The sequence below is a fragment of the Mustela erminea genome, chromosome 1, assembly GCF_009829155.1.
Source record: "Mustela erminea isolate mMusErm1 chromosome 1, mMusErm1.Pri, whole genome shotgun sequence".
Lineage (NCBI taxonomy): Eukaryota > Metazoa > Chordata > Mammalia > Carnivora > Mustelidae > Mustela > Mustela erminea.
In genome coordinates, this window is record NC_045614.1 from 123,490,252 (window position 1) to 123,515,648 (window position 25,397).

The following is a 25,397-nucleotide window of genomic DNA, read 5'->3' on the forward strand; positions in this document are numbered from 1 at the left end:
TGACTAGATATATTTCAATTCAGAAACTGTTTCAATAGCTGGTATCAGAATTGCTTCCACATATAGCAAGATAAGGGACAAGCTGAGGGATACACATATACAATTCCACTCACAGAGCTGGACAAAAACAAAAAATTGGACCAGAATCTGTATATAACTGAAAATTAAATTATATAACTCTAGGTCTTTGCGGGGGTAGTGGCTGAAAATAGCCATTCGGGTGTCACAGTATGAACAGGATTCTGTAGTCAGCGATCAAATGTAATCCCATCTCAAGTATTTGTGTATGACTTATTGTTTCCAAAGTTCGATTACTGTATCCACCAAATGTGGACATTAATGTACAATGAAAGGATGATTGTTTTGAAGATTATGTAAATGGTTAGCACATGGTGTCTGGGTCAGAGTAAAATTGTCCAGTTATGGTAGTTTTTTCCCCATGGATGAAAATATTTATAAATCCACGGCTTTATTTCTATCTATATTAATTTTTAAAGAACATAGGTTCAGAATGCATAGGCTTTACATATCAGTTATATAGCTATCAGTTATATAGTTATCAAATCTGTATGGTGGTCTGTGGGCAACAATATTTCTGCCCATTGGTGAAGAAACTGCTCCAGGTCAAAACAAAAAAATGTTGCTAAGGAGGTCAAAATTAACTTCTGTTTTTAATTTAGAGGCCACTTGAAGACTTTAAATGGTAAATTTATTAATAAATTAAAGCAAACGAAAATGGATCAATGAAAGCAACAAAAGAAATATGAGATGCATGGAGTTAAATGCAAGTAAAACACATTTTGTACATGTTTCTGGACTAGCCCAAATCTCAGAAAAATATTCCAGCATCTGGCCCCAGCAGATGAAGGATGGCACTACCTTTGGGTCTGGTGGAAGACAGCATCCTGTATAATCGGTTGATTTCCTATTTGTATAGCTAGAGTGAATCTTCATCTCCAAGTCATTCTTCTGGCCTGGATTACAGTTGTCTGAACATTTATACTCCTGCTCTGGTCCCTCAACAAAGTACTTGCCTGACAGCTACAGAAATATTCTTTCTCTGATCTCAGAACTTTCAGTTCTGATTCTGTAGGCTTCCCCTCCCTTAGAAATTTAATGTGCTCTGAATAGTTAGGCATGTCATATCACCTGACTTCTTCTCCCAATTCATTTTTAAATTATTTCAACAGACATTGATTAAGCATCACTATTTGCAAGGCATTATGCCAGACATTGGGGCTTAGGGTAAAAAGAAGAGAGACACAAAGAAATGAAGATGTGTTCTACAATTCTAGCACTTAATGTCTAGTCAAGAGAGAAACATGAAAACAAGTAATTATAGGAAAGCATAATATGGCATTGTTTGGAGTATGTTGAAATGTGTGGGAAATGTTTGGGCATTCTTAACACTAAGGAGGGATATTTACTCACTATCTCAGTTTATACTGACTACCACATAAAATAAAACTCATATTTGAAGTAAGTGCATTTTGCAATATGTAAATTTATATGAAAAATACATCAAAGGTATACACATAAAATCATTCATACATTTAACATGCCACATTCACCTAGAAAAAAAAGCACACAAAATATTGTATTAACTGGAAAAGATAGCATATGTAATCTCTATATTTTAGCATCTATCGAGGGCTGAATGGCCACTATAAGGGGCCAAGAAGGGTAGACTGGCTAATGTTCAGTCCTGTTGATCTGCCTGTTAACCTGCTCAAATTCTATGATCTCTCAGAGGTATCACTATTTCAGGACTTTGGCTGTTTAAAAAGCAAGGAAGACCAGCAGGCCCCAAAGCTCACTGGAAGTTTCTCTTTCCAGGTTCCCTTTCCTGTCCTTTTAAAAACTGAACTTCTTTTTTTAGGTAATTATATATTCATATGCAATAAAAAAAAAAAATACTGAGAAAGACCCCATTACTCCTTATCCAGTTTCCCCTAATGGTGACATCTTGCAAAACTATAGTATGATATCACAAGCAAGATATCGACATTCATGCAGTCCACTGACTTTATTCAGATTTCCCCAGGTTACTTGTTCTTCTGTGTATGCGTGTATTGTATATGTATGTATGCGCATACATGTTACTATGTGGGTGTTGTTTGTGTGTATGTGTGTGTATGTGTGGTTCTATGCACTTTCATCACATTTATAGTTTCATGTATCCTACACCAGTCAAAATTCTGAATAATTTCATCCCTGACATGATCCCTTATGTTGCTCTTTTATAACCACATTCACTTCCCACTTGCCCCCTCCTACCTTCACTCCGTCTCTAACCCTTAGCAACCATTAATCTGTTCCCCATTTCTATAATTTTGTCATATTAACATTTGACATATTAAAATTTGTCAGTTTTATATAAAGGGAATCACAGAGTATGTAATCTTTTGGGATTTTTTTTTTCCCCACTCAGCGTAATTCTTTTGAGTTTCATCCAAGTTGTTGAGCGCATCAATAATTCATTATTTTTTATTTCTGAGTGGTATGCCATGGAACCATTCCTCTATCTTTTAGTACACTGCATAATGACATAATAGAAAAGATCATAGGCTTTTGCATCAGACAAGCTCGGGTTCAATCCCAAACTACATAATCTTAGACAAGTTCCTTAACCTTTTCCATATACACACCAACCTCAAATGTTTTGGCAAACATTAAATTACATGTTTACAAAATATCTAGCTTGGTTCCTGACATCACTAAATGGTAGTTAATAAAGTATTAGCAGCCACCAAGAATAAAAGAATTAGTTAAAACTCTTGGGAAAAGGGATACCCTTCCTACTTATAATCACTTTTTTCTTATTTATGAAGGTTTAATTTTCAAAGGAGTTCTTCTATGTAAGGGCTTCTTGGAGATTTATTTACTGTTTATTTGTTCTAATAAATCACTCAGATTATTACCTGAAGCTCCTAAATGCATTAAAATGGTCACTTCTGGAGACTGAGGTGGCAGGTCAACTGAGAGATGTATGATAAGAGCCTGAGATTCTGGCATTTTGAAAATCAGCTACTTAGAGGACCAAAAAAGGAAAAAAAAAATTAAAAAGGTTTTCTATTGACATTTATCCATGTTAGAATAAAAATATTTCATGAAGATCCATATGGACATCATTGCAATCATTTCTAAACGCTTAATCAACAGGATTTCTTCTCTTTTTCTGCTCCTCTCCTCCATTATACCACATACAAAACCTCTCCTCCCAAATACAAAACTTTGTATTCTTAAAGACTAAGAAACACATATATAAATAATCAATGTATTTTACAAATTAAAGGCATATATGTGCTAATCAAAACTTCTGGTTTTGACAACATGGCAAATTTTCTATTATGTTTTTCCTATCATAATTTTAAAATTTTTTAAATAAAACAAGACATAAAAATACATACATGCATGCGTACATATATAATTTTAAAATGAAAAGGTTCTAGTCAGTATGGAGAAGACAATGCTACCATGTCGACTGAATGTAAGCAAAAAAAGAAATTTAGTCTAAATAATCTCATCATGCAAAAGCATGAAAAAAATAGTTTTTTTGTAATAATAAAGTAGATCTCAAATCACTATTACTTTACAAACTCCTGGGAGCCAGAAAAATCTGTCCTAGTCTGGATCATTTTCTCCAAGTTTATAAACCTCTCATCCCAACTGGCACTCTCTAATTCTTATATAATGTCTTTATTTACCTTAAGGTGGAAAAAAATAATTTTAGAAATGGTCTTTACACTAGAAATTTTAGAAGCTATTCTAATAATTAGTGGGCTTCCATCTTTAATATACTATCATCGTAACTCGTCAGTAATGGTATCTTATGCAGATACAGAGTTTCTGAAAGGATTGTCTTTTATTTCTTTAACAAATTTTCCTATAGCATTGAATAACATATTCAAAATTTACCACATTTTTTCCCTATAGGGTTTCCTCTTCAGCCCAAGATATGATAGTGATAAAGTGCACAGACTTCGTGGTTATCCAGACATTATTCAAAGTTTAGCTTCTTCAAGGCTTGTTACCTTGGATAAGTTATTTAAACTTCTAAAGCCTCCATTTCCTCATCTTAAAACTGGGATAATAATGCCAATGCGTAATTCTCGGTATACAATAAGGGATCAATAAATATGCTTGATAAGATAAATAGTAATTCATATGTGAAATATGTACATTTCAGACAAGACCATTCTACTATTGATTGCTTTTATATTTTCTTTCATCTTTTACAGAGATGTGACAAAAGAAGCTTGTTATTTTGCATATACTTTTAATTTCGCTCTTATTACTCCAGAAAATGAAACAAAACTTTATCACCTTAGCCTAGATCTTTAAACACTAATGATTATTGACTGACTGCATGTAATCGAAAGGTAACAAAACAACAAAATGGATATCATAGTCACTTTCAGATTGCATTCTGATGCCTAACTAACTAGTTATGGGACATTAACAAGATGCTTATCCTCTCCAAGCCCCATTGTCATCTTGTGTAAAATGAGATAATACCACTGAGCCTACAGGGTTGTTCTAAGAACTAAATGCAATAATGTAGGTAAGATACTTGGCACCATGCCTGATACTCCCTTCCTTTTCCAAAAAATTTGTATTTTCATATTACCACAAAAATTATAGTTAACAGGTATGCTACCATGACAGACCAGGCCAGTATTTTAAAAAGAGTAAAATGGGCTATATATATATATATTTTTTTTTAAACGGGCTATATTTTAATGGCTCTTCTCTTGACATATACCTTAATGCTCTGATATCAGCATTCAGAATAGTATCAAATTGTAGGCTTTTGTATCAGGCAAGCACGGGTTCAATCCCAAGCTACATAATCCTGGACAAGTTACTTAACCTTTTCCATAAGGATCTACCATAATAAAGGGGAAGACATAACCTTCCTCTATGTGGATGATATGACACCTCACTATATACTAAGAGTTGCATCAGGAGTTAACTAGTACTGGTACCTAATTATTGCCAAAGAAATGATTCAATATGAATCACTGAAATCACTGTTTTTGAACATATTCTTTACAATTTGACTGCTCATTACATGTTTTGGCAACTTATTTTGCTCAGTCACCTAGGGATACATTTCACAGCATCAAGAAAATGCCATTTTGATCACGTACAGTTATTCTCTATTACGCTTAGAGAAAAAAAAAATGATCCAGATAGGGTAAATCTTTGAAATCATATGTAAAATTTCCTAAAATCTCCATTTAATCCTTGAACAAAAACTTTATCTGTCACAAACCAGCTCCCTTGTCATACCATAACAGTTCTTAAAAATATCACTCAGGTCATTCCAAATTCCTTTATTCGGTGATATCAACTGTTTATTGACAACCCTAAAATGAGCAAAACCTACAGTGAGTCCCTGCACATCTGTCTCCTTCCAAATGTCCCCTGAATAATGAGTAATATATAACCATATGTGCTGTTATATAGTGACAATGACTTCTACTTTTCAGCAAGGGTAATAAAACAACACAACTGAAAGAGGTATTCTATAAAAGGTGCTTAAACTTGAGGATATAACTACAAATACTTATAAATATGGTAATGAGGTAAATAGTATTAGATTTGGTTGAAGTAATACAACTTAGGCTGAAATAATAAAGTGTCTTAGGTGGTAGGGAGAAGAGAGAGAGGGAAAGAGTATGTCTATCTTCTCAAATGTGTCAGGCCTCTCTTTGGCAATTTACATGTGTTCTCTCATTTAATCATTTAATCATTAATCATTTAATCAACTCTATCCAAGAGGTATCACCAATATCTCATTGTACTATGAAGCACAGACGTTATCAGAGGTTTAATAACTTGTCCAAAGTCATGGAGAATTCATCCAGGATTTAACCTGCACCCATGAAGGATTTCTACATCATCAGATATCAGAACAGACCCTTCCGTAAATAGCAACCTTTTGCAGCTCACTTAAGCATTTGGCTCAGTCTTTCTTCACTACAATATCACTCTGTGCTATCCCACAGGTATAGATGAAGAACACTTGAACATTTCTTCTATTCTCTTTGGAAGAAAGGCAGCATATAATTCTCAAATGTTAATCTGCTAAAACCTTAAAGACAAGTACAACTTCATAACTACAAACAAATCATTCCTTCCTTGTTTGAACTTTGCTGAACTCTAAATCCTTATCTGCATTCAAAGTATCATTTTCTGTACAATTCTATAGTGGAGCACCAACCTCTAGGAGACCCATATTCCAGTCCCAGGTCTTTCAAGCAGTTGCTAGAGCTTGCTCTTGGATCAGATACTACAAATATCAGAGGCTCAGTTTCCTCACAGATCAAATGGGCTCTTCTACCTTGTTTGTCTGCATCATGGGGAGGAGCAAATGGGTAAAGTATATGTGACATGTGACATTTTTGGGAAATAGGGGCACCTGGGTGGCACAGTGGGTTAACCCCTGCCTTCGGCTCAGGTGATGATCTCAGGGTCCTAGGATCCAGTCCCCTATCCGGCTCTCTGCTCAGCAGGGAGCCTGCCTCCCCCTCTTTCTCTGCCTGCCTCTCTGCCTACTTGTGATCTCTCTCTGTGTGTCAAATAAATAAATAAAACCTTAAAAAAAAAAGCCGAATATAAAGTCAGAGCAGAAATATTGTTACAAATCTCGTGAAACATGGAGTCATTTCTTACTCAGGTCTTCTCTCTTCCAATGTGGTTATGTTAAGGGATATGATCCAATCCTGTATTATTTCATTAGAGGTTTTATGCTACTTCTTCCATTTGCTAAAGATTTTGTCAGGGAAACAAAACTGTCATTTCCCAAACATATTAATAGCTGCATATACATCTAAGAATAAACGGTATAGGTGTGACGTGTGCACTAACAATACACTATTCCTCAGGCAATCCAAAAAGCCAAGGCAAACCATCTTATAAAAATAAAATTAAGGAATCTGCCATTATATCCTATAAAGCTGTTTACTATCTATGTCATTCTTAGCCATTATAGTAAATATTGATACTATTTACTATTTACTATTTAAATACTTATTTAAGTACTTTTAAAATACTGTGTTTTCTTTTTGTACATTGGGATTTACAGTACAATAGATGCTTAACTTTTGGCCTTTATTTTATGCTTAAATCTTCTGACATTTTAAATCCCAGCACTTATGATTAACATCTTTGCTTTATGCCAAGAGCTAAAAAGTTGGGCCCCTGCATATAGTAACACCTTTCAACAGTCACACACTCCAACAGTTACTAATTTTCCAACCCAGTACCTGAAGATGACATTTTGATAAATATGCAAAGGACTTTCTGAACTATTTATTAGTTCAGTATATGAAAAAATACACCTTCACTAATGACATTTTGTTTCCAAAATGACTTCATACACTTTGCCCATTTTTTTATTTTTAAATTGAACTACTTATGGAATTTCTGAAAACATCACAAATAACTCATAATTAACAAATGGCATACTTCTACTTCTCATCTCATCACACTCAACAGCACTGTATTTTGAGTCCGAAAGTATTTTTCCAGAAAGAAGAAACAGCCATGATACCTTATAATCCTCATGTAAAGAATGAGGTGCACATCACTTTTCTTCTTTACTCTTAGTTAAAATGAGACCAGGAAAATGTAAACTTATCTCTCTCAGCATCAAGAAATGGGACAATAGTTAACATAAAAATGAAATGGATGCAGTAAAACAATTCAGTACTCTACCACTTTCCATGTCACATCTGAGATGTAGAATTTATAGTCGCATCACAACACCAAGCACTTTCTAAGCTTTTTCTATATACTCAGAATAATGATGGTAGTTTTCAACTGTATAGAAATCAAGATCTGAGTCAAAACTATCAGTTTTAGTAAATCAGCTGATACTTTGGATTTATCTGTTTTTTTCCTTATTTATAGGAAAAATCAACCGAAAGACAATTTTGGCAAAAAAAAAAAATCATAAGAATAACATTTATTTTTAACATGTCAAATTTCAGACATATATACACATGCATATTCCTCACATGGTTTTAATTATATTGAAAACAATATTTGTATTTTGTTTTGTTAAAACCTGACATCACTTAATTTTAAATAACCTGATCCAAGAACTACATGTATCAACAAAGAGAAGTTATAGATACCATCCCACATTTGCCCAATATTTGAATGGTGACATTTGTTTTTAGATAGCACCAATGAGCAGAGGCAACTGGTTCTACTACAAAACTTAAATTAGAACTGAAAAGTAGTTATGAATTCTTACTTGTAATCCTTACCATCGTCCTATGGAAGACCTAGAAAGAACCGTCTAATCCTGACCTTAGAAAAAAAATGTTATGAGTTGAAATGTGTCTTCCCAAATTCATACGTTTAAGTCCTAACCCCCAGCACCTCAAACATGATGTTATTTGGAAATAAGGTTGTTACAGATGCAATCAGTTAAGAAGAGGTCATACTAGAGTAGAATGGGCTCCTAATCCAATATGACTGGTGTCATAAAAAGAAAGCCACGTGAAGACACAGACATTGACACAGGGGGAATGCCATAAGAATATTGGAGTTTGGGGCACCTGGGTGGCTCAGTGGGTTAAGCCTCTGCCTTCAGCTCCGGTCGTGATCTCAGGGTCCTGGGATCGAGCCCCATGTTTGTCTCTCTGTTCAACAGAGAGCCTGCTTCCCCCTCCCTCTCCCTGCCTGCCTCTCTGCCTACTTGTGATCTCTGTCTGTCAAATAAATAAAATCTTAAAAAAAAAAAAATATTGGAGCTAGGCTGCCACAAACCAAAGTATGACCACAACCTAGATCCTTTCTTAGCATCTTCAGAGGGAGTGTTGCTGAGACCTTGCTGACATCTTGATTTCAGATTTCTAACCTCCAGAACTATGAGAAAATAAATTTCTGGTAGTAATAACTAAGCCACCCAGTGTATGGTACTCTGTTACAACATCTCTAGGAAACTAATACAAACAAAGTGTTAACATATTATGCCACATTGCCCTCTACACACTCAACAAATGTAACCCCTTCATAAGAAGTCTTACTGTCTCTTAAGCCCCTCAAGTCATTACGCAAATTGCTACCACACTGTTCCATCTTAAATTAGGAATGCAGTCATTCCAGGAATATAAAGTGGTGTAGCCACAATAGCAAACAGTATGTAGATACCTAAAAAAAATTAAAAATAGAACCACCATATGATCCAGTAATCCCAGTTCTTGGTTTGTATCCCAAAGAAGTAAGAACAGGGTATGGAAAAGATATCTGTACTCTAATGTTCATTGCAGCATTATTCACAATAACCAAGATACAGCAAACAACCTAAGTGTCCATCAACAGACGTTTAAAGGAAATGTGGTCTATATAAACACAACAGAATATTACTCAGCCATGGGAAAGAGAAAATCCTGCTATTTGTGACAACATGGATGGTCCTTAAAGGCATTATGCTAAATGAAATAAGCCAGATGAAAAAGACAAGGATTGTACAGTCCCATTTATAAGTGGAATCTAAAAAAAAGTCAAACTCATACAAATAAAGTAAAAAAATGGTTTCCAGGGGCGCCTGGGTGGCTCAGTGGGTTAAAGCCTCTGCCTTCGGCTCAGGTCATGATCCCAGGATGCTAGGATCAAGTCCTGCATCAGGCTCTCGCAGAGAGCCTGCTTCCTCCTTTCTCTCTGCCTGACTCTCTGCCTACTTGTGATCTCTGTCAAATAAATAAATAAAATCTTAAAAAAAAAAAAATGGTTCCCAGGGGCTAGATATGGGGAAAATAGGGAAAGGTTGGTAAAAGGGTACAAATTTCTTTCTAAAAACTGTAAAATGAGGGATGCCTGGGTGGCTCGGTGGGTTAAGCCTCTGCCTTCAGCTCAGGTCACAATCTTAGGGTCCTGGAATCGAGGCCCACGTCAGGCTCTCTACTTGCAGGGGAACCTGCTTCCCCCTCTCTCTCTGTCTGTCTCTCTGCCTACTTCTGATTTCTCTCTGTCAAATAAATAAATAAAATCTTTAAAATAAAATAAAATAAAATAAAATAAAAACTGTAATATGAAAAGATCTAAGGATCTCTGTATATAACATGGTGACTACGGTTGATATACTGCATTTTAGAATAGAAATTTTCTACCAGAGTAGAACTTATGCTCTTACCAACCAACAAACAAAAAGCGTAAATATGTAAGGTAAATTAAACTCAAAATGAAAATAAAGTATTACCCCATCCCAATTTTTCAAAAGTAATTATTTTGTTGCTTAAAATAACTGTAATGACTTTCTCATGTTGATAGGAAAAAATTAAACAGAGCATGCAAATATAGCAGTGACAGCTGTGATATTTATGATGACCTACTAAGGGCTATGCATGGGGTTTATTCATATCATTATAACCTTGTTCCATCCCTCTGAACCAAGTATTAGTATCCAATATCAGAGATTAAAAAACAAGACACAAGACTTAATGAGGAAGTGGACCACCTATGATCACACCAGTTAAGAAGGGTCAAGCGAGATTTTCACTCATGGTTATCCTCCTCCAGGGCGCACATACTTAGCCACCATGAGGAAACTACAAGAACTGAAAGTCCCCTCCAGATATGTCTCCTATATGTCTTGTACCTCAGTATAGTTTCTTCGTCCTGCATCATCCTTCCCACTATCCTAACTGCCATTTCATGCGCTCATTTTAAATTATATGCCTTTTAATTTAACTGTGTGTGCCTCTCCGCATCACTTCTACTCACACCTTATTTTTATTTTTTCTTCTCCTGGAAGCCCAACCACACTGAGAGCTATCTTCCAATAACTGAGATTTGGTAATTATCACATCTGTGAAGTCTAGTTAGTTTCTTCTTAAGGAAAATTTGAAGATCACTGCCTTTGTTCTGAATTTGTGATAATCGGGAAAGATGCCAAAAATAGCATTTAGACAAGTATATTACTATTCACAAGCCTGTATCTTTCTTCTAGATTATAAGCTTCAGAAAGAAAGCACACTGCATCCCTAGTATCTACAACAGATGATAAATACACATTTGTAGGCTATATAAATGAATGAATGAGATATAACATTATTCTTAAGCTTTACTGAGGCATAACTAATAAATAAAATTATAAGATATTTAAAGCATATAACTTGATCGTTTGATGTAGAACTATATTGTGAAAGGACTCCTGTCATCAAGTGAACATAGCTATCACCTCACCTATTTATCCTGTTTTGTTTTGTTTTTCTTTTTAGTGAAAATATAACATATTATTAAGAAGTTTTCCTTGTTCCAAGTTTTTGCTATTATAAACAATGATACAATATTTATCTTAAAAATTTAAATCTTCTTTCTCTTTAATGGATCTTCTCTAATGTCAGAGAATAGAATATTCTCTAACCCAATCATAACTGCTTCACAAATATGTTAAATAAATGTTGAATCTCAAGCATATTTCCTAGAATACATGGAATATTATTTGGCAGTTAAAATGTATGAACTAGACCTATATGTATCAACAATGATAAATTTGAAAGATATAATGATAATGTTGATGGATAAAAAGCAAGTAGAGAAAGTATATGTATGACATGGTTTAGATAAAAAATTGAAATAAATTAATATTTTATAATATTTATGATGTATTAAGTATATATGCATGGATGTAATTAAAAGTGCATGTGATTGATAAATGCCAACTTCTCAGAGAGGAATGGAGAGTAAAGGGACAAGAGAAGGGAATTTACCCATATCTGTTAGGTTTTCTTTCTAAAAAAATATCAAACAGAAAAACCATGTGCAAAAATAAAAGATCCAAAGTTAATGTACCAAATGTCACCAATTTATTAAATCAGGTTAGGAATGCATACATACTTGTTTTACTGTTTTTTGAACATTTTACTTCTGAAATATCCACAATTATAAATAAAAAAACAAATTATTTAAAAAGTGTAGCATCAAGTTAGAGGGAAAACAGAAAAATATCCACGGGGGAAATGCCATAGTAGTAATTGTTGCAGACAAGATTTACTCATGAATGTCAAAATTAGTTGGCAAAAAATGAGGGAAAATAGAATATTTTCTATTCTAGAATATTCTTATAGATTCTTATTTATGTATTTGAGAGAGAAAGAGAACATGAGCATGGGGAGGGGCAGAGGGAAAAAGAGAAGCAGACTTCCTGCTGAGCAGGGAGCCCAGTGTGGGGTTCAATCCCAGGACTCTGGGGATCAAGACCAGAGCAGAAGACAGATGCTTAACTGACCCAGCCACCCAGGCACCCCTACAGTTTAGATAATAGTATCATACCAATGTAATTCTCTGGTTTCCTTAAGTACATTATATTTATACTACATGTTAATGTTAAAGGAAGCTGGGTGAGGGGTGTTTGGGAAATGTATTATAAGCTTCAATTAGTTATACTTCTAAATGTAATAAAAAAAAAAGAGTGCACACTTATTAATTCTATAAATTTACTCCAATGAAATAATCAGAAAAGCCCACAAACGTATATGTGTATGTGCATGCTTGTGTGTGTGTGTGTGTGTGTATGAGTATGCCATTATGGCATTATTTAAAAAATTAACTTGGAAATAACCTAAATGCCCAACAAATAATTATGTTATATCCATAAAAGGCTATATGCAGTCATGCAAATTATATTTCCTTTAGATTTATTGACATACATAGATGTTTGCAATCTATTGCTGTGTAAAAAAAGCAGGATAAAATACATAAAATACAATGTAATTATTATTTTATGTGCATGTTCTTTAATTTTTGTATTTCCAGTCCAAAGAGTTTCTATTTTGAATATATGCAAAAGAACTGATCTTAAGCAATATACAATAAAACGTTAACATTTGCTTTTTATGTGAGTTAGGATAATGACCCTTCTGTTCATTAATGTGTATTTTCAATAGTTCTAATAGTGCAATTAAAAACTACATAATTTTTAAAATTCAAGATGTTTGGTGATGGATACAATAAAAAAACCACTATTATAAAGTTGTTCATCTTTATTATAATTTTAATTATTAGTCATTCAAATGCAGACTTTTTTTTTTTTTTTTAATTTGTCACTGGAGCAGAGTGTTCACCCTCAGGATAGCAATGAATCTATGACACATCCAAAAAGAGCTGGGATCATTTTCAAAGAAAGTCTGCATTATCAAGAGAGTTCCTGTTAGGGAATGATTGATCTGTTAATCATAAATCTGTGCAAGAGAAAAGATCCTTAAACTCTGACATCCTCCAATTAGAACAGAAGTGTATTGTTTCTAACTTAACATAATCTTCCTTCAAAAACAATAAACTGTTCTAACATGAATACACTAAGCATACTTTCAACTCTCTTCATAGAGAATTCTCACTAAACTCTCACTAAATATAGCTCATTTAAAGTGATACACATTTTGGTCAGAGCTTATGATTTGGTCCAGAATTGCATCAGTGTATCCTATTTACAGGAAATTTAATTTTTAAAAAGAGGATCCTTAGGCTAATGTTTACCTATGTCAATAGTATATGACTGTCAGAACAAGCAAAGACTTTTTTAACTACTGCAATGTTATAATTTCATTTATCAGGAACTCAAAGTCAAGAGACATTGAAGAAAAGATTTGGGACTAGTGTTTCCAGCCTAGGTGTGATTTCTTTTTTCTTTTTGACTATATCACAGTTTGCATCCTCAATGACACACAACAGTATGCATAGTAAAGTATGAATTCACCCATTAACCACCTGCAGGGCTACAAGATGAATAGTCAGTCTAAGCCCTCCAGGTGCTCCTGGAGAAGAGGTCAGGCATGTAAACAAAACACTTGGGCAACACTCCATTATAATATCAGTGGGAACTAGAAACTAATACCAATGATGAATCCCAAAACATGAATAGTTATAACTTCATTATGGAAACAATTTACCAAAAGGATTTGGTCACTACTATTTCAAATCTCACTTACAGTTTATTTTTCCCTTTGCACATTAAGAAATGCACTCACCACATAGGGGAAATGTCAATGCTTTCCTTTTAAATATGTATCTTTTTATTTTTCCCACATTGTTCTAGACAATACTATTTTGAACACGTACTTAAAGGATTTTTTTTTTGGTAAGGTGACTCAAGTAGACAGAAGTTAAGCACTGTTTACACATGTTGGTGTCTTCAGTGTCAATTATATAAACCTTGTCGCATGAGTAGAAATATAACTACACATTTGCTTAACAATGATCTTCAGAATATCTAAATGCTTTGACAGGTATGCCATACTACCATCTTTGTTTGACAAATGGAGGAAGATGTACTTGGTAAATGCTTTCCATCTTGGCATATATTTAACAAATATTTGTAAGAATCAACCAACTGCCAGTCACTAATACTGAATATTTGATGAGCACTGAGATGCGCCCATTGTGGCTTCTGACATTGAAGCACACATACAGCAGTGAAAATTTAAAGCAGTTTGGTAAGTGTTTAAATAGAAACACTATAAAAGAACAATAAATAATGCAAGCAGTGTGATTTAGAGAGAAGGGCATTAAACTTTAGAGGCCTTCACATTTGAACTCAAACCTAGACCTACTCACTAGCTGAATGAGCTCAGTATCCTCATCCATGAGATATACCACACACCATACAGTTCCACTCACCCTGCATGGTGGTGATGAGAAGTCCATGAAAACACATGTGAAGGTGTGAGAAATGTGTTTTATCCACAGTGGATGCTCAATGACTGGAAACTTCCTTACCCTTTGCCTTAGGATCACAGGACAGGGAATTGCTAATTCTGTCTAGTGCTCATTTTTTAGACTTTTAATGGTTCCCTTCCCCAAGCTGGTCATTTCTTTTTCATAAAAGTGATGATCTGGCCATACTTATTCTGTAAGAGTCTCTATGTACAATAAAACGATTCTGTATTTCTACAAACTAGAAACTGATTCAAGTGTTCATTTCCAGAAGGGAGCATCTTAGTTATAAAGACAAGAGATGGAGGATATAATCTGTTCTAAATAAAAGAGGTAGTGAGCTTTCAGGGAATTAAAATTTTTCAAAAGTTCATTTTAGGTCTAACGGGGAGAGCAGCCCTTAAAAATATACTGTTAAGGATTTTAAGTATTTTGTTTTTGCAAAAAGATATGATTTTTATTATTCAGAAAATACCATTCTCTTAGGTAAGATATGTGCATAATTTAATAGGAATCCAGTCCAATTGTTTCTTTTTGTGAAGAAGTACATTTTTTAACAATTCATATTGTTTTGGAATAGAATTCACAGAAATAAATTACAGTGCTGAAAAGGCCCAGAATAAATATAATGACAGCATGCTTCATGCTGTAGACTCCTCCATCTTCCCAACGGTTTGCTAAAGGGGAAAAACACCTAAGAAACACTTGCTCAGTTCTTTCAAACAATGCACTCCTACTCCTCAGGCAGGATTCCTCTGGGAAAAAGACTACTCATAATGGAAAAGAATAGCACTGATTTACAGATTTTAAATGGATAATATTCAACGAACTTAGCTTTCAGGAGTCTGTGAGATCACTGATCTATACTTGAACATTTTCTGGTCACAGTTACTGACCCTGACCAGACATACGAGTGCAGAAAAGTCAGCACATTTAGAAATGGAGCATGTCGAAATAGTTCCCAGTTCAACTTCCAATACATTTCTAGTCATCTTTCAACGGCAGCTTTTTTCCCAATTTCATTTGTGGGTGGTTTTAATATCCCTAGGAGCTTCTTTTGTTTGGCATAGTTCTTTAAGGTACCTTTCCAATGTACTTTATTTATTTATTTATTTATTTTTGGCACCAGTTCCTATATATATATGCAAGTACTTTCTTTTTTACAGCATATGAAATTACTTTTTTCACGTTTTTTTTAAAATGGGGAAAAACTTTTTTACAAGTTGTTTTTGTCATATTTTCTTCTCTCGTTTCCATGAGGAAAACAGAGGCATATCTCAGTATTTCCCTTCCACCATAAAACCTCGATAAGTCAAACAACTGGTGCAAGTTAAAACTGGTCCAGGGGAGCCTGGGTGGCTCAGGTGTTTGAGCAGTTGAGCATCTGCCTCCAGCTCAGGTCATGATCCAAAGGTCCTGGGTTCTGGACACCTCTCTCCCCATCAGGTTTCCTGCTCAGCTGGGAGTCTGCTTTACCCTGTCACTCTCCCTCAGTGCTTTCTCCCTCCCTCTCTTTCTCTCTCTGTCTCTCTCAGATAAATAGATAAAATCTTGGGAAAAAAATTAAAAGTTAAAAAAGTACTGTAGAACACCCTTAGCGAGTTTTACTTTCCATGGTTTCAGTTGCCTGTGGTCAACCACCATCCAGAAGTAGATGACCCACTGCAGCAGCCTTAGACGGTCAATAATAACTTGGGATGCCTGGGTGGCTCAGTTGGTTAAGTGGCTGCCTTCAGCTCAGGTCATGATCCCAGCGTCCTGGGATGGAGTCCCACATCGGGCTCCTTGCTCTGCAGAGAGCCTGCTTCTCCCTCTGCCTCTGCCTGCAACTCTGTCTGCCGTGCTCTCTCTCTCTCTCTCTCTCTCCCTCTCTCTCTCTCTCTGACAAATTAAAAAAAAAATCTGAAATAAAAAAAATTTAAAACAATAGTAACTTAACGTTATGTCCTAGCTTAACGCTATGGCACTGTGACATCTCATCATGTACGCATCTTACATCATCACAAGAGAAAGAAGGATGAGTAAAGTACACTGAGATATTTGGAGAAAGACCACATTCATATAAGCTTTGTTACAGTATATTGTTATAATTGTCTGTTATTATTATTGTTGTTAATCTCATACTGTGTCTAATTTATAAATTAAACTATCATTAGGTACTTATGCGTAGGAAAAGACATAGTATATATAGGGTTCAGCATTTTCTGCAGTTTCAGTTTCATCCACTGCAGCTCTTAGAATGTATACCCTGCAGATGGGAGGTAGGGGAGCCACCCCTTTTCTCCCTTTTTTTGATAACCAGATTTTGCCCCAATAGCTGTGATATCTGAAACAAGTGTTCCATGGATGTCAATTAACTTTAATGAGTGATTCATTGTACAATGGAAACTACTTTGCATTCCCTCTAGATGCTTTCACTGTGTGGAAAAGATGAAGCTCCATTTAGCTTGGGGCTGACATAGTGAAACCTAATTCACCTGCCTCCATTGTTTTCAAGTCATGGAGGTTTCTACAAAATGGCAAGAATAACACTCATTTTACTAGAACATATGCCACATTTTCTCTTGCTATATATTTAGGACAGATGACCTACATAGACCAGCAGAATGCAAAAGGAGGAAACCTGCTGATCTATCAATTAAATACAAGAAGTAAGTAAACTCAGAACAAAAATATATGACTTTCAGGCATCATACTTAATCTGAAAGATTGATATTGAGGTGGGGGCCTAGTGTCATAAGGGATTTTGACAAAATATAGAACCACACAAATATATCCTCTAGCTAAAAACAAACACAAGCATGCAAATGATGAAAGCAGTGAAGGAAAGACACCCAAAAAAGGGAGACAAACAAGCTCAGAAAGTCGCAAATAAATAGCAACAGTACACACATCAAGATTTGAAGCCAGCAATGCTCTAAAATGTGTGAATCAGGGATCAAAGCATCACGATGTCCCTTTTATATAATAAACCCAATATGTTAGCCGGCAAAGAAGACCCTGTGGTCCTAGGCTATTTTTTAAACTGCTGCTCTGGAAGGTTCGAAGAGCTAAATGATTCTGGTCATACTTACTTGTTTTTTAAATGGCTCCCACACGGTTAATATTTCTGACATACCCTTGTATACGCCAGGTAGATGGTTATGTCATGCAGTGATTGTCATTTCAGCTCTCACAAAGAGTTGACTCTTCAGCAGAAAGAGGAGTCAGCAAATAGAACAGACTTAGAAAGCTCCACTTGCTTATTTGAAAAAAAAAATATATATATATATATATAGTACAAATGCATTTTCTTTCATCTGCTTTGGTTTTAACAGTTTATACATCATCATCAAATATAATATGAGAATACATGTATCTTAATGTGGTACTCTTCTGAACTCTATAAACTTTTTCCATATTTGTGTTTTATTTTCACTGCATATTTTATTATTACTTTCCCTGCTTATTGCTCACAATGACCCTAATGGTAAGCCAAGATTTTTTGGTTAAAATATATTAAAAAAAAAAAAAAGCAATAAAAGCATTCATCAGCTTAATGACACAACCTCAGACATCAAGTTCTAGTGTTACATTTCTCTACTGGAGTGAAAGAACTATGCTAATCATATGCCTTTCTTCACAGAAGCATCAAATAAGGCTACCTGGGATATTTATTCTCTTTGAATTGCTTTCTAATTTGATAAAATAGTTCTCCAAACATTTTAAAAATGGACCTCCATTCCTTGCATGTGTATACATCCCATAGATGTAGTACCTGGAGAGCAGACTACAGTGCACATTATAAACCACAGAGATATTATTGCTCTGTGGATTACTGGGGGCCTCCTCTTAGAGACCACTGTTTAATAGCACTAGAATCAACGCCATGCCTTCATACACTGATAGAGGGCCCTGAGGAAGGTGGGGGGATGGGTAGCAAGATTAAAGCACAAGAAAGTCTTAGTTTAGCAGCACTCTTAGCTTTGAATCAAAGCGAAGTAGGAAGAGGATTTTGACTGACTTTCTTCTTCTTCACCCTGACTGATTTTTGCTGGCTCTGCAAGCGTATACACAACTGAATGTAGACACATCAGAAGTCCTGTGATGGAATGGGAGGGTTCCACGCTATTTCCAAAAAGGTTAGAGTAGTAACAATATTTCAGTATAGAGATTAGACTAAGATCACCCTAGCACGTTAAAACAAAACAAAACAAAAAAACCCTTAGATTCTTGTAGGTCACTATCCTGAATTCCACCCTAAGAATGCAGAGTGCTTATTTCTCATCAAAACTTGTCTGTCCCAAGTGACTTTCCATAAAGTAATTAATGTAATTACACCCAACAGAGAGTCAATGAAAGAGTATTTTAGGTCATTATAGCTTCCTAATCACACACCTGGTAGCAACAGACCTAAGGAAAATGAGAAACAGTGGGGCTCTGCAAAGGCCAAGAGCCTCCTAATTTCTAACTGTTGTACGATGTGGCATTTTGGACTTACGGTAAATATGTACAGCCACAGCATCTACTAATACATACATCGTCACTGTATCCACCAAGGTAATTTCACTTAGACATATAAGTTATACCACTTTTCTTTCCTTAATTATTTGTTTTATTGGTAAGGTTGATAAAATCTAATTTCTTTTGATCTCCTTTACTAGATTTCGATGAAAGTGTTTATTCACTTTCAAACTTAGGTTTATCACTCCTAGAGTAGGTTCAGGCATACATATGCTATCACATTTATCAGCTTTTACAGAAACAAACAAACAAACAAACAAACAAAAAACCACGAAGTCATAAACTTTTGGGAAGAACATTGCCAACAAGGATCACCACCCAGGACTTTTCAAAATATGGACATCCATTATTCATGGCTCCTTCTTTACCAAAAGCTTTGGTATTTTTATTTATTTACTTAATGCTACTGAGAGTGAAATGAATGGACCTGGGGCTTTGGATTGAGTGGGATAATTCTAATATTTTTAGCTGAAAGCAAAATACATGCACCATATTTTAAAACACTCTAAGATAAGAGTGTGAAATCAAGTTTCCAACTAATGATTTTAAAGAGAAGGCATTTACACTTTAAAAGAATAAATTCAAAGTAAAAACCTTGGATTAGCAGTCCTCCATACTCTCCAACACACCATAAAATGACAATTCAGACCCTTTGAAAGAGGCAAAATCTCATAACAAAAGAAGAGAGAGCAGACAGTAGTACTATTTTGGAAGCTAAATGCAAAAACAAATAAAAAAGCAAAAAACAAAAAACAAAACCCCAAACAAAACCAACAAACAAAACCAAGAAGTAAAGTATTAAGCTAAGAAAGTTTACTCCTAAACTGGCAGTAGAGAAGGTAAAAAACCAACCCAATTTGCACTACAGAACTCCAAATGTCCCAGGAACTGGCAACACAAGTAACTGCAAGGATGGTGAGTCCAAGTCTAAAAAGAGCAGAATTGTTTGAAAGTTGATTTAAGAAGCAGAAGGATCCCCAGATATCCTCATCTTCAGAATTTAAGGCTCTTCCTGAGATACCAGAGTGAGTGGGATTCAGGAGCAAACACACTGTGAGATCCCAAAGCTCCCACACCATACAGCTTCCTTAGTAGATTATTAAACCACATGTTTTCAGTAACAAAAACACTTTTTTGTATTTCATGGTTTTCAAATATTTTTACATTTGTTATCTAATGTAATCATCACAATATCTCCAGTAGGCAAGACTAATGGCTTTCTACTTCTCCAAGAAAGTGATTTGCCATCATTGGTGCTTATAACAACACATTGAGAAGCTTAATTAAAACACCTAGTCCCAAAGATTCTGATTGAGGAAGACGGAGATGAGGTCCTGAATAACTAACAAATATATAACACATTATTCAAGTGATTCAAGTACAGGTGATAAAGGGACCATCTTTTAATAAATAATTTATTAAATATTTTAATTTTCACCAGAGTAGAAGGCAATACAACTGGACTACATTAGCCAAGTCTCACCAAAAACAAACAAAATGACCCCAAACCCCAAATAAACTAACACTTTTACTAAAAGATATTATTAAGGGTGTGCTGGGATATGAGGAACATCTCTGTAGCTTTTTCAAAAGTTCTTTAAGACATTTTTTCCTGGATAGGTAAAAATGACGCAAGAAATACTTTCCAGAATGTAGGACAAGAAAAAGAAAATAGTTATCAGCTCTAATTAACTTGGAATAGTACCTCTATCAATCAGTGCTCCTTTTTATCTTGCCTACCAGGAAGTTCAGAACTAAGAACTAAATTTAATTTAAATTACCAAGAATTAAGGCATATGTACTTTTCAGAAACACTGAAACACTGAGAACCCCTCCCTCACATACACTCATGTGAGTTTGAGCTATTTTTATTTTAATTGTCTTATTATACATTAATTTTAAAAAGCCAGCTTAAAGTAATTCAGGAAATAGGCAGGGTATAAATTATAAATAAATACACCTGAGAAATACGAAGTAAACATATTCATGCAGGAATAATTTCAACATGAAGAAAGGACAGGGAGCTAGAGATTTGCAGTGGTAGATTTTTTTCAAAACATAATTCTTTCAGGCACAGTTGGTAAGTACACCTGTCATATATGCTTCCAAAAATGTAGCTCAAAATGATAACATACTGAGAGAAAAACAAATCTTGGGAATACAAAATTCATTTCTTATAATCAGTTTTGCTTACACTCTCTCAAAATAGCCATCTGTACTAAGTGTGTACATAACAGAACAACTTGCTACAATACAAAAGTTCATATATATATTTAGACCTTGGAACTTTCTAAGGGATTGAAAACTTTTCAAAAGCACCTATCATTTTTGCTACAGAGATGCTACACATAAGGGAATAGGAGTTGACTTAAATGAATAGCAGCTATTTTAAAAAACCTATTACTATGTTGTCAGTCCTATTTTTCTTTTCTTTTTTTCTCTAAAATAGTTAACTATTCACCCTCCTTCTGAGATCCTCCCTGGCTTTTATTTAATTTAACAAATATTCGCTTGATACTTACTATATGCAGGTAATTTCCTCTGTGCTTTATAAATTTTAGCTCATTTAATCTTCACAGCAAACTAATGTAGGCAAAATTTCCCAAAATTACATAACTACTGTGGAAGAGCTGGTACTGGAACCCAAGCAATTTGGTTTCATCATCTGTGACCACTGCATACCCTGCTGATTCTAAAGCAATACTTTAACAGGAAAAACAAATAGTGCCATTAATTCCTCGTACTCCTGTGTGAATTGGGATATCTGCCTATCTATATTTGCCATTTCAAACAAAATATCTGGAAAATCTTCTTGCAGATATTAGACATCTATCTATAGATGCTTATTTTAATTTGAAAAAAGAAAAGAAAATGCTTCAGAATGTGTACATGGTTCCTCAAATGTGAGATATTTCTTTGATTTAATAATAGCTTTTGGGGAAAGGAAAACACCATATCAAACATGTATGTCAATCACAAGAAGCATTCAACTTGAGAAACATTTAAATGTTAAAAGAAAGAAACTTAGAACCAAAAAAAAGGGGGGAGGGGTAATCATTTAATCTCTTCTTTTTATAGGTTTCACTTTCTATCTTGTTATAACAAGAACCTGACCTACATATAACATTTTAACTGCCCTGAATACTTATTTAAAGTAGATAGGATAAAAGTAATAAACACATTGATTTCAACTCTTAGAAATTATTCTTTCTATTAAGACAACCATGTTATTCTATTCAGGATCAATGTTTTATAAGATGTCACTAGTATTGTTGATGTGTTTAAGGTAAAATATTTATTTAAATACACTACATCACAATCCTCCCAACAATTTTTTTTTTCAATAAAATAAAGTAGGGAAACTAAAGTATAAAGAGTTTACAATGCCATGTTAGTTCAGGTGGGAAGCTAAAATATTATCAACCTAGATCTAACTCTCGGAAACATAACTGCTCTGGCAATCTACTGCCATGTAATAAACTACACCAACTTCTAGTGGTTTAAAACTGGGGCGCTTGGGTGACTCAGTGGGTTAAAGCCTCTGCTTTTGGCTCAGGTCATGGTCCCAGGGTCCTGGGATTGAGCCCCACATGGGGCTCTCTGCTCAGCAGGGAGCCTGCTTCCCTTCCTCTCTCTTTGCCTGCCTCTCTGTCTACATGTGATCTCTGTCAAATAAATAAATAAAATCTTAAAAAAAAAAACCCACACAACAGCAGTGACCTTCAGTAATTATTCATTTTCTTTAAAAATCTCCAATTTGATAGGGATCAGGGGATGATTCATCTCTGCTCCACACAGCATGAGCTGTGGTAACTTCATTGGGCTATAGAATCCACTTGTAAGAAGATTCACTTATATGGCTAGTTAGTTGCTAGTGACTATTGATTCAGCCAGGTTGTTGGCCAGGACTTCTGATTCCTGTCCATGTGGCCACTCTATTGAGCTGCCTGGACTTCCTCAACAACATTCCTGGACAACACGGTTTCTGGATCTCAAGAGGTCCCAAGAGACCTGTAAATTACCTAGAAAGTATCTAAGCTTTCTCTGCCTTAGCCTTTAAGCCCCAGATGTCACACTATTACATTCTGTTAGACAAGCAAGTCACTATGAACAGCCCAGATTCAAGGAAAGAGGAATTAGACTCTACATCTTCATGAATGTTCAGCTATCTTTAATCAACCATCGCAATATATAAATTGAACATGACACTTATAAAAGTGTTGTTTTCATTTTCTTGAGCTAAAAGAGTTGATGATAAAGTTTATATAAGAAAAAAAAACATGCAAGAATAACTATAGAGTCCCTAGATAAGAATAATAATTTGAGTACCAGTCCTACTGGGTATGAAAACTTACTCTACAACCTTACAGTTAAAACCATATGATGTTGCTCCAATGGAATAAAAGAAACGATCTAAAATATACTCAAGAATATTTGGAAATTTAGTGTATGGTAAGAGTACTACCTTGAATCAATGGAAAAAGATGTTCTAAACAAATTATGTCTAGACAAGTGGGTAGTCATTTTTAAAGCAATCATATTAAAGGGTGCTCAATCTTACAATCAAAAAGTACAAATTTAACCTAAAATGTGATACCATTCCTAATCTGTCAAATTGGTAAAGCTTCATAAGTTTGGCAACACACACAAAGGCAAGGCTGTAAGAAAATGGGTAGTCTACAGATTGCTGGTGGGAGTGTAAAGTATACAACCACATGGAGGGGAAATTGGTAATATTTTCCACAGAGAAAGCAATTCCACTTCTAGGAATTCATCCTGAAATAAACCTCCAAAACTAAAAACCAATATATGCAAAAGGTTATTCATTTTGTCATTATTTGCAAAGGCAAAATAGGGAAACCATCTAAATGTCATCTGTAGGAAACGGATTGGAATGAAAAATGATGAAAGAAAAATATATAGCTGGAAAAAAAAATGAAAAGATGTCAAAGGACTGAATGTTGCATGCAAGTTGTATTATTTTTTTATTACCTTTTTTTATTAACATATAATGTATTATTAGCCCCAGGGGTACAGGTCAGGCTTACACACTTCCCAGCACTCACCATAGAACATACCCTCCCCAATGTCCATAACCCAACTTCCCTCTCCCTACTCTGCCTCTCCCCGACAACCCTCAGTTTGTTTCGCGAGATTGAGAGTCTCTTATGGTTTGTCTCCCTCCCGATCCCATCGTGTTTCGTTTTTCCTTCTATACCCCCCAAACACCCAACTCTGCCTCTCAAATTCCTCATATCAGGGAGATCATATGATAATTGTCTTTCTCTGATTGACTTATTTCGCTCGGCATTACTACCCTCTAGTTCCATGCAAGGTGTATTACTAAGCAAAAAAGCAAATTGCAAGAGAGTATATAGGTATTATACAATTTGCTACCTTTTGAGTAAGAAAGGAAAAATACAAATGAGACACATGCATGCACATACATATACATTTGTTTCTTTTGCAAAAAGAAATTAAGAAAATTATTTTCTTCCTATGCAGGTGAAGGGAATTATTATGGAACAAAGATTTGAGTATGTTTTCATTTAGTTCTACCTTGTGGGCCACATAAATGTTTTAAATACTTAAAAATTAAAGTAAAGAGGTTGGAAAGACGCAAATCATAAAATTCAATCCAAGCACAAACAAATGTACTATATCTATATATCAAATGTATAACATTACTGCACAAAGTAAAATAAATAATTTAAGTAAATTAAACACAGTTTTCTAATTGTACACTTCAGTGTATCTTAATGGGTATATATCATAAGGACCAAAAGAACTACAAGAAGTTTTTTTTATTTTTACTTTTTAAGGTAAAATTATGTTTTAATTTGAAAATTCACAGAGTGCTAATAAAGGTTTATGATTTCCACCATTTCATTCATTAATTCATTCAGCAAATATTTACCAACCAACTTTTGCTTATCAGGCACCAGGAATATAGGATTAATCTTTTAACTTCTTTGGCTTTCTTTTGGTAATAGGGTTACAGATGCAATCCTAAATTTTCATTCTCTCTCTCACGCGCGCGCTCTCTCTCTGTTGAAAACTAGATGAACTATTCTGATCTTGTAAAGAACCAGTTTTCACTATGAGAGAAGGAAAATACAAACAGAATGTGGGAAGTTGAGAAAGAATCCTGGCATTGCATTTGAATTTGAGATAGTAATGTGAACTCGACATTGTTTTTGAACTGCTTTGTTTAGGTATCA

The 25,397-nt window shown here is 34.8% G+C and overlaps 1 protein-coding gene and 1 long non-coding RNA gene across 12 annotated transcripts in view; one reads left to right on the forward strand and one right to left on the reverse strand.

Moving 5' to 3' along the window:
• NLGN1 (neuroligin 1) overlaps positions 1 to 25,397 on the reverse strand; it is an 830,123-nt gene that overhangs the window by 583,043 nt on the left and 221,683 nt on the right. The gene's annotated exons all lie outside the window — the stretch shown is intronic.
• On the forward strand, positions 1,429 to 16,820 carry LOC116589096. Its single transcript, XR_004285197.1, has 3 exons — positions 1,429 to 1,438; positions 9,631 to 9,636; positions 16,687 to 16,820. It is a non-coding gene; the product is annotated as an uncharacterized LOC116589096 (long non-coding RNA).